This window comes from Balaenoptera acutorostrata, chromosome 11 (assembly GCF_949987535.1).
Source record: "Balaenoptera acutorostrata chromosome 11, mBalAcu1.1, whole genome shotgun sequence".
Lineage (NCBI taxonomy): Eukaryota > Metazoa > Chordata > Mammalia > Artiodactyla > Balaenopteridae > Balaenoptera > Balaenoptera acutorostrata.
The window spans coordinates 8,902,752-8,918,712 of record NC_080074.1 but is presented as its reverse complement, the minus strand read 5'-3'; the positions used below and the strand labels follow the sequence as shown (position 1 = coordinate 8,918,712).

Sequence of the window (15,961 nt, the reverse complement as noted above, 5' to 3'; positions counted from 1 at the left end):
GCATTGAGATCTTCTCTGTCCATTCAATATGTATTGTGAACATCTTTCCATGTCAATAAATAGACTTCATTTTTAATGGCTATATTCTATTATATGGATATGTAATAATTTCCCATACTGATTCTAGCTTATTCCCAATTTATAATATTTATCGACACCATTGTAATTTATTTGTATATCTGGCTTTGCACATATGCATAGTTAATTAGCTAGATTTCTATAAGGAGAATTGCTGGGTCACAAGGTATATGTGGCTTTTTTTAATGCTTTAAAAAGACACTTTGTCAGGCTAAAGGTAAAGTTTAGATATACAGTCAACCTTTGAACAGCATGGTCCACTTATACATGGATATTTTTCAATAGTAAATATTGCAGTACTACATGATTTGCAGGTGGATGAATCCGTGGACATGGAGGGTCTGCTATAAATTATTTGCAGATTAACCCCCTGCATTGCTCAAGGGTCAAGTGTAGTAAGTGGAAACTTCTCTCATGAAGTGTCCATACTACTTTACTACCTGAAGACTTTTCATTAAAGGACTTTTCCAGTCTCTTAATGAAGTTATTTATGATTAATCACTGATTAACTGCTATTGAAAATCAGTGTGTTCCTTTTAAATGAAAACTTTTATCAAAAGAAGATCTCTCTTTTAAGCCTCTCCCTCAGCCTAGAAGCTCTGGTAGGTTTCTAGGGAGTTTTTGCAAAGCTCCTGGGTGGTTCTGACTGCTTTGGACCAGTGCTTCTGGTCTTTTGCAACAGAGTGAACTTGATAACCTTCATTGGGGTAAGCAAGCCACATTAGTCTGCCACCAGAACAAAGTTCCTTTGAAGTTTCCTGTTTTAATTGAGAAATGTCTATAGAATTTATATTCTATTCCATAAAATATTACTTTGTTTTAAAAAGAATTTTATGGTTTTATTATTTATATTTAATCCCAAATCTAAATGAATTTTATTTTCTTATATATGAAGGAAGGGGTTTACATGATTTTTTTTTTTTCCAAATGGATAACCAGTTGTCTCCATGGCATTTATTAAATGATTTATCCTTTCTCCACTGATCTGGAATGCCCTCTTTATTATACACCACATTCCAATATACATATACATAGGTCTGTTTCTTTGTTCTATTTGGGAATATATTCCTCTGTCAGGACCATGCTGTTTTAGTAACTATGGCTTTGAAGCATTTTTGTTAGTCAGTTATTTAATCCTGTAATAATAAACAATGACATTGAAGATCACATCTGTACCCCAGCTGCCAGCCTCATCTCTTGCCACTTACCTGTAATATACTCCTTCCATCTCTGGCTGTGTACTTCCCCAAGTGTTCCTTGCTTTATCAGATGGCCATGCCTTTGTGCAAGTCATTCCCTTTGCCTGCCCTCTTCTCCTAACGTGGTTAATTTGTCCTTCAAGATCCAGCATAGGTTCATCTCCTGTAATTCATTGCACTCAGTTTAAAATAATAAAACAGAGGAATCCTTCAAAGTGTCCTGGGTATTCAGTGCTCCTTTAAGTGCCTGCATGCTTTTTCTTACATACTGCTTCCTCACACTGCATTACCTGGCAATTTCCTGCTTAAACTTTCAGGCTCTGTTCAGGGGTCACCTCTGGAGGAGCCTTTTTGCCCTATCATCAGAGTTCCCTACTTTCTTCCATCTTGCCTTGTGCATGCCTCAATTGTAAGATTTTTCATAGTGCTCTATACGATAGTATATATCTGGAAGTAGTGCTGTTTAGTAGCTTGGTTTTATTTTTTATCTATTTTTAAAATTTATTTATTTATTTATTGGCTACATTGGGTCTTCATTGCTGCACACGGGCTTTCTCTAGTTGCGGCAAGCAGGGGCTACTCTTGGTCGCGGTGCCAGGGCTTCTCTATGCAGTGGCTTCTCACGGAGCATAGGCTCTAGGTGCGCGGGCGTCAGTAGTTGTGGCATGCAGGATCAGTAGTTGTGGTTCGCAAGCTCTAGAGCGCAGGCTCAGTAGTTGTGGTGCACGGGCTTAGTTGCTCCGCGGCATGTGGGATCTTCCTGGACCAGGGCTCAAACCCGTGTCCCCTGCATTGGCAGGCGGATTCTTAACCACTGTGCCACCAGGGATGTCCCAGTAGCTTGGTTTTAGAATTAAATAGCCTAAGTTCTAAACCTGACTTTACCACTTTTCAGTTTTGAAACCTGCTTTCAGTTATTTAACCTTCATAAGCCTCGGTTTCCTTAGGTGTAATTTGGGGATAATAATAGTCCCTTCCTTATAGGGTTGTTTTAGGACTAGATGAGAGAATACTTCTGAAATGCTTACCCCATATTCAGAACATAGGTGGCCCTGAATAAATGCTACTTATTATTATATCTGTCTCCACTACACTTTGTTTAAGACTATCTCTTATTTACCTCTGAAACCCAATATTTAGCCCAGAACCTGGCAGGGAGTAGACTGATGAATAAATTACCAGCTCAAAACTCTCCCCTCCTGTTTCCCTCTTCTCAGTGGCACTGTCGTTGCCTTTAGAGTCATCTTTAACTTTACTTCCCATTTAAAACAAGAAATTTGTTGCGTATTTATCATGATCCAGGCACTGTGTAAGGCCCTGGGTGAAAAAGGGAAAAAGATACTGTCTCTATCCATCGGAGCTTACAGTATAATAGGGGAAGTAGTTTAAAAATAAAACAAAAATACTAGAATCTGTAGGCTCATTTTACCATTTGCTCTACCTTTGTTTATGGTTGTAAATTTTCAAAATAAGTTTTAAAGTAAATACATGAATATGTGTAATTATTAAATGTTATGTGCTATGAAGAGTAAAGTGGTCTGGGGAGTTTGTATTTAAGCTGAGACTGGAGATTGAGAAGGAGCCAGCTAGAGGAGAGGGTGTTTGACGAGGGAGTAACATGTACCGTGTCATAGGAGAGCAAGTCTTAGCATAGTCAAGAAATTGAAAGGTCAGTGCATATTAGAGCAGGGAAGAATAGAGAGAGCTGATGATAGTGAGCAGATAAGCAGAGTCCATATCACTTGGGATTTTGAAGACCAAGAGGAGGAGTTCAGATTTTATTCCTGTTATAGTGTGATGCTGTTGAAGAATTGTAAGTATGGAATAAGCCGACCTAATTTACTGTTTTTTTAAATGTGTCTGTCAAAAAGATTGGAGGAAAACATAACCATACAAAATTTATGGGATGCAGCAAAAGCAGTTCTTAGAGGGAAGTTCATAGCAATACAGGCCTTTTTCAAAAACAAGAAAAATCTCAAATAAACAACCTAACCTACCACCTAAAAGAATCGGAAAAAGAAAAACAAGCAGATTGGAAGGAGGCAAGGATGGGAGCAGAGATGCCAGTTGAAGCTATTGCAGTAGGCAAGAGATGATAATAGCAAGAGAGAAGGAGAAAAAGGAACACATTTGAGAAATATTTTGGAAATAGAGTCAGTGGGACTTGTTGGTGGATTAGAAGTGGGAGAGGAGGGAGAGATAGGAATAAAGATTTATGGCTTGAGAGCTGTATATTGTGTTATTTATTGAAATTTACTAAAACAAATGTTTGGGGAGGAAAGTAAACAGTCAAAATTGATTATATTAAGTTTGAGATGCTTTAAGGAGTCCCAAGTGGAAATGTCAAGTAAGTAATTGAATATGGGAGAACTAAAGTTCCAAAGGAAGTTCCATGCTGCAGATATAAATTTGAAAGTTTTTGCTATAAGGATAATAATTAAAGCCGTGGGAACAGATGATGCCATTTAAGGAGAGAATAAAGGAAAGGGGGCTTGGTATTAAATTCTGAATTACTTAACATTTAGAGAATAGGTCAGAGGAGGATGAAGATGAGAAGTAAGAGGAGTCAAATACAAAGAAGGAAAACCAGGGACGTGAGATGCCACAGAAGCCCTGTATCCTCAGGCAATGCCTAGAACAGTGCCTGACCAGGGCTAGTGTTCAGTAATCATTGCTTGAATGAAATCAAGAGATTATTTCGCGAAGGAGGGAAAGATTAACAGAATTTAGTGCTGCTGAGAGACCTAGTAGGATGAGGGCATAAACTAGTCATTGGATTGGTGGGATAGAAATTGCTTGTGATGGAGGCAGAAGTCATATTGGAATGGATTGAACAGAACATGAATGGGAGGTGAGACAGTGCAGATAGTATTTATTTACTTAACCACTTTAACAAAATTTGGCTGTGAAAAGAGTAGAGAAATGGAGTTGTACCTGAAGGGGAGTATGGGATCAAAGAAGAATTTTTGTTTGTTTCTTAAGAGGGGACATACTAGAGCTTAAATGTATTATATAGATGGGAATGATCCAGGAAAGAGTGAGTGACAGTTGGAGGAAAAAGAGGAGATAATTATAAGATTGGAGTTAATGAGTAGGGAAGAAGGGAGGTGATCAGAAGCGTAAGCAGAGAGATTGTTCTTCAGTAGGAGGAGGAGGGTCATGTCTGTTGAAACGGAGGAAAGAAGGGAAAACGCGCACAGATTCACATAGGTTTATACAACTGGTCACGAGAAGATGACAAATTTCTAGTTTTAAGCTTGTTTAGGTTCTCAATGGAGAATCAAGGACATTAGCTGAAAAGGATGGGAGGGCTGTAAAGGAGGGAAAAATGGGTAAGAAAGAGCTTTGTTGGAGAGGGGAGGAATTAGAAATCGAGTTTACTAGTGAAATCTAGTAGGATTGCCAGCTAAGATTGAGTGCCCATTTAGTGACCTTGAATTTATGGTGAAAGTAGTCTTCCTAGTTGAATGTTTTTTCATCAATATTCTTGGTATGGAGAAGGCAGTGTCTTGAGTTCTGGAATTATGGAGTTTGAAAGAAAGAGACCTTGGAAGAGGATTGAGGGTTCTTGCAAGGGAGTGGTTATAATTTTTAACTATGAAATCTAAGCTAGATAAAGAGAAAAGTTGGGAGAGGGAAGATGGGGTCAAAGGAATTGAAGGTCTTATGGCAATTGAAAAGTCATTTTCATGGGGCACTTGAGCAAGTGAACTAGAAGGGTCAAATAGTGGATTGAGTTTGGTGTGACAGTGGGAGGATGTGGCTGAGGCAGAGGGAGGGAGAAGGTCCTTGGAACTGAGCAGTTTACAGAACTGGGAGGCAAGGTGTTTGCCTGGGTTACCCATTTGGATGCTGAGGTTATGTTGAATGTGATGACTAAGTGTGCTGGAGAGTTTAACACTGAGACAGATGTGCCAAAATATCAGAGAGTGATAAGTGTTCTGCAAATAATTAAATTGGACTCTGGGATAGACAGCTTCTTCAGACTGGGTGGCCAGGGAAGGCCTCTCTGAGCAGGTGACATCTATGGTCAAATCTGACTGATGAGATGATGAGTGGAGAGAATACTTCTGGCAGAGAGAACAACTAGTACAAAGGCTCTAAACTGGATACAAACCCCTCACTTCTGAAGAACAGAAAGGAAGCCGGTAAAGCTGGAGCTTATTCAACCAAGAAAGGGTGCAATGAAATGAAATGAGGTTAGAGTGCAGTAGGAGGGTGAAGGGTTTTGGAAACTCACAGTCTGGAGCTTATGTGCGGTAATGTGGTAGCCAGCCTCCGAGATGGCCCTGATGATCCTCTTGAGTTCATGCCTTTGTGTAATCCTCTCTCACATTGAATAGGGCTAGCCTGTGTAACCAATGAGATATTGAAGCAGTGATGGTGTGTGATTTCCAGTGCTAGGTCGTAAGAGACATTGCAGTTTCTGCTTTGCTCTCTTAGACCACTCATCTGAGGGAAGGCAGCCTGCCATATTGGAAGGACATGTAAATAGCCTGTGGGAAGGTTCACGTGGAGAGGAACTGAGGCCTCAAGCTAACAGACACCGTGTGAGGGAGCCATTGTGTAAGGGGATCCTCCAGCCCCAGATAGACCTTCAGGTGACTACAGCCTCTCATGTGTATTTCATTCGTAAATATTCTGGTGTATATGTCTAAAAGCTAAGGACTCATTAAAAAAAAAAAACCAAGCATACGCATAATGCAGTTATCACATCTAAAAAATTAATAATTCCTTAATAGCACATCAAAAAAATCAGGATTCAGATTTCCCCTGATTTTGTAAATTTGATTTGTTTGCATCAGGATCCAAACAAGAACCAAAGTACCATTTGGTTAATGTTTCCTAAGTCTTTTTTTATCTGTAGGGATCCCTCTCTTCTTCCCCGCAATTTATCTAAAAATTAACTCGATCATGTGTCCAGTAGTTTCTCACCTTCTGGATTTTGCTAATTGCATCCCCATGGTGTGTTTAACATGTTCCTCTATCTTGTATTTCATGTAAACTGGTAGTTATATCTAGAGGCTTGTTCTAGTTCAGGTTCTTTTTGTTTGACAAGAATACTTTATAGGAGGTGGTGTTTACTTCCATTAGGAGGCATAATAAGCAGTTGTCTCATCTTACTGTGATGTTAACAGGTATTAAAGATCAGTGCCTCACTATGTTATTCTATGTTGCAAAATGGTGATATTCTAACTCTGTCATTTGTCTTCATTAATTAGCTGGAGAAACTTTCCCATATCACCCCTGTGGTTAATCTGAGGTACACTTCATTCAGGAAAGGCAGGAAAAATGCTTGATTCTTTCCCTTTACTTACCAGTTTTCAGAATAATAAGTTGGTTCCCTAACATCATCCAAAGGAGACCAATGAGTTTGTTTAAAAATAGTATCATGGGGGGGGCTTCCCTGGTGGTGCAGTGGTTGAGAATCTGCCTGCCAATGCAGGGGACATGGGTTCGAGCCCTGGTCTGGGAAGATCCCACATGCCGCGGAGCAACTGGGCCCGTGAGCCACAACTACTGAGCCTGCGCGTCTGGAGCTTGTGCTCCGCAACGAGAGGCCCCGATAGTGAGAGGCCCGCGCACCGCGATGAAGAGTGGCCCCCGCTTGCCGCAACTAGAGAAAGCCCTCGCACAGAAACAAAGACCAAACATAGCCAATAAATAAATAAATGTATTTAAAAAAAAAAAAAAGTATCATGGGGGCTTCCCTGGTGGTGCAGTGGTTGAGAGTCTGCCTGCCAATGCAGGGGACACGGGTTCGTGCCCCGGTCTGGGAGGATCCCACATGCCGCGGAGCAACTAGGCCCGTGAGCCACAACTACTGAGCCTGCGCGTCTGGAGCCTGTGCTCCGCAACAAGAGAGGCCACGATAGTGAGAGGCCCGCGCACCGCGATGAAGAGTGGCCCCTGCTTGCCACAACTAGAAAAAGCCCTCGCACAGGAACGAAGACCCAACGCAGCCAAAAGTACATAAATTAAAAAAAAAAAAAATAGTATCATGAACTCATGGATTTTTAACATATTTGATATATGTGAAACCATTGCAGTGATTATTTTTATTTATGCTTCGGATTGTCCTATTTTTAACTAGTGGGAGGAAGCTCTTCAAGTTGACTTCTGAAGACTTTTTATAGATAGCATCCTTGCTTTTTGATATGTAAGATGTCTGGGGCTTATCTTGTACGTTTTCTGTCCCAGTTCTGAATCAGATGTTTCTTTGAGGAGCTCTGGTTCCTTTCAGTGGTAAAGGCTGTTATGTGAATTTTGGGTGCTTGATCATGTATATCACACTTTTTAATAGATGCTAATCAGAATGTATAAAGAGTTCAAAAAAGGTCTTCTTTCACTTTGAGTTCAAATGGATAGAAATGCTATTTTTCTTAATCTAAGAAATATGGAATGTTTTTGTTTGTTTGCAGGAAAATAGGAAAATGAAGGCTTTAGATAGAAAAAATAAAGTTTTAACTTCTCTTTTAAATTGTGCGTCCTTCTTCTGCCATACTTTATTCATTATGTCCAGTGAAGAGAAATGCTAATAAGCTTTTCATATTTCTGGCTACATAAAACGAGGTAGTGTTTAAAGATTATCATTATAGCTTTTGGTTTCCATATTTCTTAAGTCTCTTTTTATCTCTAGATTCCCCCTCCCACAGACACATTTCTCCCACAGACACATGTCTTCTTGGCATTTTTAGGAGGGTATAGTATTTTATTTTGAAATTTTTTGCTTTATCATAATACTCTTGGCTTATGCTACATCACTAGTGGAAGAAAGCAGTTTTTGTGACAGGCATAAGGAAGCCTTGTTTCTGGATATTTTGATCATTAAAACTCATTATATAGAGAGAGGGAAATGAATTCTACAATTTGAATGATTATATATTTAAATTATAAATCAAGTTAGAGGAGAATGAAATACTGCCCCCCTTATGAGAAGACTCTGGAATACAGATTTTTTTCCCCATATTTAACAATTTGATCCTTCCCTTTTCCCCAGTATTCAGGATCTAGTTCATCAGTTTTATATATGATGCATTAAACTTTTCATTCACTTATTCATTCATTCATTCATTCATTCAACAAATACTCATTGAGCACCTACTCTACACCAGACACGGTACTAGGAACTGGGAATGAAGAAATAAGCAAAGCAGGGAATTCCCTGGCAGTCCAGCGGTTAGGACTCGGTGCTTTCACTGCAGTGGCCTGGGTTCAGTCCCTGGTTGGGGAACTAAGATCCCACAAGCCCTATGGCACAGCCAAAAATAAAGAAGAAAGAAATAAGCAAAGCATTTGCTGACCATCACAGAACTTTTTATCTCGTGGGAGAAAGACGGTCAAGCAGTCACATTACTACATATGTAGTATGTAGTAATACCAAACCCTGATAATTGCCTTTTAGGAGAATATAGGGAGCTGTAAGAGTGATACACAAGGGGATCTGTCTCGGTCTGGGAGGTTAGGGAGGGCCTCTCTGAGAAAGTAACATTTAAGCAAAGACTGGAAGGAAAAGCAGGAGTTGGCCAGATGATCATTTGGAGCAAGAGCCTTCGTGTAAAGAGACTAACATGTGAAGGTACTAAGGGAAGAAAGAGCTTGAACCCTTGGAGGAACTGAGGAAGGCTGGTTTGCTGGAGACAGAGAAGAAGGCAGGGTCGTAGGAGAGAAGCTGGAGATGTAGGCAGGCCTGGGTCTTGCAGGGTATTGTCGACCTCATTCTCCCCTAGAGATCCAGAAGTCCAGCCACTTAATCATCGGTGACCCAGACTCTAAGGATCGGGCAAGCCTCCACGTAACACTTCCCAGGACCCGCTGGTCCTTCTCCTGGGAGAATATGGGGAACCTCTGAGTTCAGCTTCTCTCCCCCTACTTCTTGAGAGTCCTTTCTTTTTTCTTTCTTTTATTTTAATTGAAGTATAGTTGATGTACAATGTGTGTTAGTTTCTGGTGTACAGCAAAGTGATTCAGTTATATATATATATATATATATATATATATATATATATATAATATCTATATCTATATATATAATATCTATCTATCTATATATAATATCTATATATATATATTGTCTTTCAGATTCTTTTCCATTATGGTTTATTACAAGATACTAAGATATTGAATATAGTCCCTGTGTAATACAGTAGGACCTCATTGTTTATTTTATATATAGTAGTTTGTATCTGCTAATCCCTAACTCCTGATTTATCCCTTCCTCCTCCATTTCCCCTTTGATAACCACAAGTTTGTTTTCTATGTCTGTGAGTCTATTTCTGTTTTGTAAATAAGTTTATTTGTATAATTTTTCAGATTCCACATGTAAGTGATATATGATATTTGTCCTTCTCTGTCTGACTTACTTCATGACGTATGATAATCTCTAGGTCCATCCATGCTGCTGCAAATGACATTATTTCATTCTTTTTTATGGCTGGGTAATATTCCATTGTATATACGTACCACATCTTCTTTATCCATTCATCTGTCGATGGACACTTAGGTTGCTTCCATGTCTTGGCTTTTGTAAATAATGCTGCTATGAACATTGGAATGCATGTATCTTTTCAAGGGTCCTTTCTTAATAAGGGAATAGTTTAAAAATTATTCCTGCCTACTTTGTACCTAAGAGTGAAAGAGATTTTATTATAAACAGAATTATTTTGGACTGATCTTCAGAAACCTTTCCTCCAAGGATGTACTTATATACAATTGTACCTTTAAAATTTTTTCATGTCTCATCTGATCCTCACAGCAAGTGTATAAGGTAGATATTTATTATTTTCCTCATAATACATAAAAGGTACTGAAGCTCTGAAAAATTAGACAGTGCCCAAGGTCAACTTAACAAGTAGTACAAGGACTTCTCTGGTGGTCCAGTGGCTAAGACTCTGCACTCCCAATGCAGGGGGCCTGGGTTCGATCCCTGGTCAGGGAACTAGATCCCACATGTTGTAACTAAGAGTTCACAAGCTGCAACTAAAAGATCTCACATGCCGCAGCTAAAGATCCCACATGCCACAATGAAGATCCCGCACGTGGCAACGAAGATCCCATGTGCCGCAACTAAGACCTGGGGCAGCCAAATAAATAAATAAATATTTTGTAAAAAAACAACAAGAAAAACCAAGTAGTAGTATAACAAACAGTAACTGGATACTATGTCTTCTAACTACAAGACCAGTGTTCTTTGTGCTCTGTTCCTCCATTCCCTTTGAATGCAAGGGCTTCTAGCATATTTTGACGTTAATATTTGCATTTTATGTTTTTTTAAATTGGAGAAAAATCATAAAACTTAAGAGAGGAAGGAAGGGAAATAAGGTAGAGGGGACGGGGATAGGAGCAAGACTGCTTTGAGTATAGTGTATTTGTAGATTTGACTTCGTGCAATTACTTAAATATTATAAGGCAAAGTTAATTTTCTTTATAAAAGCAATCCTTGAAAATTGAAAATAACAAGAAACAGAGAACCTAAAATTTAAAACTCAGTAATTTGAACGTTATATCCTTAATGGTGTATACCCTAAGGACAAAAAAAGAACTGCAAAAAACAACAGCAAAACAACAAAACCCTTCAGGTGTACCCATATATAATTGGTGATGGTATCAGTATTGTCATTCAGAGATTGTTGTGTGTGTATTGTCAGATAAAGTAAATGAGTACTTATGTGATATTTTATCATTTCCAGTGTTGTTGAGACTCAGATTCTCAACATAGGTGAAAGGAGATACAGATATAAAATAGAAGAAGTTAATTAAAACCCTGTTAACTTGGTTTTTTAAAAAATAGGCTTATTTTTCTAGAGCAGTTTTAGGTTCACAGTAAAACTGAGCACAAAGTACAGAGTTCCCATATACCTCCTTCCCCACACCCAACCCCTAGTTTCCCCTGCTATCAACATCCTGCACCAGAGTGGTACACTTTTTACCATTGAAGAACCTGCAATGACACATCATTGTCACCCAAAATCTACAGAGTTTACATTAGGGTTCATTCTTGGTGCTGTACATTCTGTGGGTTTTAACAAATGCTTAATGGCATGTGTCCACCATTACAGTATCATACAGAGTAGTTTTCACTGCTCTAAAAATCCTCTGTGCTCCCCCTATTCATCCCTCCCTCCAACCAAGAACCCCTGGCAACCTCTGATCTTATTTCTACCTCCATAGTTTTCCCTTTTCCAGAATGTCATATAGTTGGAATCATACAGTATGTAGCCTGTTCAGATTGGCTTCTTTCACTTACTAATATGTATTTAAGTTTCCTCCATGTCTTTTCATGGCTTGATAGGTCATTTCTTTTAGTGCTGAATATCCATTTTCAGTTTATTTATCAGTTCACTTACTGAGGCACATCTTGCTTGCTTCCAAGTGTTGGCAGTTATGAATAAAGCTGCTGTAAATGTCAGTGTGCAGGTGTTTGTGTGGATATAAGTTTTCAGTTCCTTTGGGTAAATATCAAGGAGTGTGATTGCTGGATCATAAGACTGTAGTTTTGTAAGAAACCGCCAAGCCATCTTCCAGAGTGGCTGTACTGTGTACTGCATTCCCACCAGCCATGGTGAGCATTCCTGTTGCTCCGTATCCTTGTCAGCATTTGGTGTTGTCACTGTTTTAATTTTTGGCCATTCTAATCAATGTGCAGTGGTATCTCATTTAATTCATGATTCCCTAATGACATAATGTTGAGCGTCTTTTCATATGCTTATTTGCCAACTGTGTGTCTTCTTTGGTGATGTGTCTTGTTCAGGTCTTTTGACCATTTTTTAATTGGGTTCGTTTTCTTATTGTTTTAAGCGTTCTTTGAATATTGTAGGTGACAGTCCTTTATCAGGTATGTCTTTTGCAAATACGTCTTTCACATTCAGTGGCTTGTCTTCTCATTCTCTTGATTAACTTGATTTTGAATTGGAAGTTTTTGGAAGAACTCTTGATATATTTTATCTTAAAAAAAAAAACATAAAAACTACCTGCTACCTTATTCTACTGAAAAGCCCTAGAAACAATGATCAACCCAGTAGCCGTATGTAACCCTAGTGCCCAAATTACAGTCTCGAAATACCAATTCTCACAAAAGGAAGCAGAATTCCTTGGATAGCTTATCCAGTTCTGCAGTAGGAATTATACAAGATAAAGCTAAACCTAGAATTTCTTGTTATACCATATTACAAGGAGGTCATCAAAGACTACAAGGTCATATCAAAAGGGCCCAAGAACATACATGAAGAGACTCCCTTTGGCCAGTGATGAGACAATTTGAATACCAATAAAAACATTAACTGATGCATTTATGAGTTCATAATGATACTTTATAAAAGCTTATTGGTTACCATTTGTTAATGCTGCATTAAGCATATATTTTTCTTTTCCTATACAAATTGATCTGGCTTCTGGATCTGAGTACCAATTTATAAGAATTACAGAGGACAGAGCAACATGTTAAATGCCAACATGGGGGTCTAATAAGAAAAATCCAGACTATAGGAAACCCTACAGGACAAATAGCCTGGTTTCTTCGACAAATAAGTTGCAAAGGAAAAACACATGAAAGCAAACAAACTAACAAAACCTTGTGTATTTATGAGACAACTGGAAATTTGAATACCCACTGGTTACTTGCTGGTATTGGTATTATTACTATTTTTAAGTGTCATAGTGGCATTGTGAATTTTTAAAGAGGTTTTTTTTTTTTATGTATTAGGGATGAATACTGATGTGTTTATCCATGAAATAGGTTTGGTTTGAAACTAATGCAGAGGCAGGGAGACAGATGTGGGTTGGATACAGATGAAACAGTGTTGGCCAGGAGTTAACAATTATTTAGGCTGATGATGAGCACGTGAAGGTTCATTTACATTATTCCACCTACTTCTGTGCTTACATTTTTCCATGATACATTTTTTTGAAATCTCCCCTAAGAATTCATAACCATGAACCGGCCCATGTGTGGATGTGGGATTTGAATTCATACCGTCTGTGTAGCATGAGAAACTCAGGCTAATTTACTTTAAATTGTTCTTGGGTTAGTAGTGCCTCCAGGAACCTGACAGAGCAACACAAATATTCTCAGGAGAAAAAAATATCCTACTTAGGACTCAAAGAAGTCCCACAAATAAAATTCCACAGAACAGGAGCCCATGATGAAAAATCACAAAGCACTTAGGAAACAAGCCGCAATGAGTGAGTCAGCAGAAATAAAATCATCTGATTTGAAAAGACTATATATCGTAATGATTGGAAGCTGAACATAAAGTAAAAATATTTGATATCCTTAAAGCAATAAAAACAGAGATTAAAAGCATAACTAGGTAACTGAGACCATCCGAAATAACTAGGTTGAAAGTCCCATATGTTGTGGCCGGGTTTTTCAATTGCTGTGCGTCGTTGTAGAGCTATCTGACTAGCTGTTTTAAAAGATATTAATAACCAGATATATTTTAAAAAGAACCATTTCAGAACTGAAGAACACGATTATTGAATTTAGTAGTTAATCGACAAGTTAAATAGCAGATTAGACACATGAAGAGAGAACTAATGAACTAGATAGAGCTAAAGAAATTGCCCACAGGAAACCCAGAGAGACAAAGAGAAAATATAAAAGAAAGATTAAGGCATGTGAAAGAATGAGGTCTAACATAACATCTAACCAGAATTCTGGAAGGAGATAATAGAAAAATTGGGAGAGAGGGAGTATTTGAGGAGATAATGACTGAGATTTTCCAAAATTGATGAAAGACTTGAATCCTCTGAATTAGGAAGTTCAAGCAGGATAAAGAAAGAGAAATATCCCCTAAATACATTGGCAAATGTAAGATCTTAATAGTGGCCAGAGAGAGAAAGCAGACTGTTCTCAGACTACAGTTTGGTAGCTGACTTCTCATTAGCTGGAGTGGAAGCCACGAGACAGAATGCTATTGTCAGAGTGCTGAGAGAAAAATAATTATCTTTCAGAAATGATGACAAAATCTTTATTTTGAAATAAAGACCATTTTATGATGAATGGAGGAAATAGAAGAGTGTTTTTGAGCTTTCAGTTATAACACAGTAGTTAGAGCTTAAGCTCTGGAGTCAGCTTGAGTTCTACTGCCCTTGACTGTGTTATTTAAGCTCTCTGCTTCAGTTTCCTTCTCTATGAAATGGGATGACAGTAATACGTGGGGTGTTTTAAGTAAGCAAATGAGTTGTTAAATCTAAAGCATTGTGACTGGCCCATAGTATGCATTCAATAAATGTTAGGGGTTGTATTACCATATTTTATTGAATTTAAGATGCCATCAATTATAAGACATGCCATTATTTTATGCTCCACTAAGAAAAAAGAATGCTGTCAATTAACTGTAAGATATAAGATGGCATTCATTGTAAAACCTGTCTGGATTTCAGAGATGTTAACATGTAAAGAAAAAAATACGCATCTCAGAATTGATGGACGGAATATAGCTTTCCACTTTCCACTCCCACGATAACTAGCTTGTTATTCCAAAATCATTTAATGAATAATTCATCTTTTCTTCACTGATTTGAAGAGTCCTTTTTATCATAATTTCCCTTATATGGTGCATTTCTTTTCTCCCTGATTGACTAGAGCTTCAACCATGGGATCAACAAGATTAGTATGTTGGATGAGGACTAGTGGGAAGGGAGATTGAATGTAAGCAATGTAGAGGTTTGTGATATCAGAAATGAATTATACTTGGGAGAGAGGTTTGGAGAAGAGTTCTTTTTGGATAGGTTGGGTTGGAGATTGGAGGGACATTGTGATAGAAATTCTTATCAGGTTCCCAAATTCTCTCCTCATCTTGGCCAATTCCTTCTTCGCTGCTTCTTTCCAAACCACTAATTCTCAAACTTACGCCTACATCAGAATCATCTGGAGGGCTCCTTAACACAGATTGCCGGCCCTGCCCCCAGAGTTTCTGATTCAGTAGGTCTTAGTAAAGCCTGAGAATTTACATTTCTATCAAGTTCCCAGGTGATGCTGATGCTGCTGGTCTGGGGACCACACTTTGAGAACCACTGCTCGAGACCAAGTCCTCTTCTTTTCCATCTAGATTATTCTAATGGCCTCTAGTTTGGGGTTCTTTTCCCAGTTTTCCTGTCCTTTAACAACTCCTGACACAATTTAGGATTATTGTGGTGAGAGTAGAAGTGGAAAGAAACGAATAAACCTGAATGACATTTCAGAAGAAAGATTAATGGCCTTTGGAGACTGCGTAGATGTGAGAGAGAAAGGAGCAGGAAGCAAAAGAGGCATTTTCTGAGCATTGCCACCAGATTTACTTTTTTCGAAAACACTTCTTTCATCTTGTTATTTCCCTGTTCAAGAATCTGCAGTGCGATACATCTAAAATGAGATTTATTTGAATAAAATACAATTGACAGTTGACACCCAACCAGTGTGGTTTCTCCTGTTGTGTCTAAGTCAGATCTCATTATGACAAATGATTTTGCAAGTAGAACTCTGCATTACCAAATACTTTCAGGCCCGTGCCAGTGACCTACTTTAAGCAATATCCAATTTGACAATTCCAGTTCAGCAAACTAATTTGGATAGCATTTTAGGACTTGTAGAATTCAATCTGAAATACATTTGTATAAAGACTGTTGATTTCTAAGGGTTAGTTTATACCCTATTTAGAAATTCTGTTTATTGTATGTATATCATTATTTTTTATCTCATTATA

General features: G+C 38.3%; 1 protein-coding gene across 4 annotated transcripts in view; it reads left to right on the top strand.

Moving 5' to 3' along the window:
• TNRC6B (trinucleotide repeat containing adaptor 6B) overlaps positions 1 to 15,961 on the top strand; it is a 263,020-nt gene that overhangs the window by 35,767 nt on the left and 211,292 nt on the right. The gene's annotated exons all lie outside the window — the stretch shown is intronic.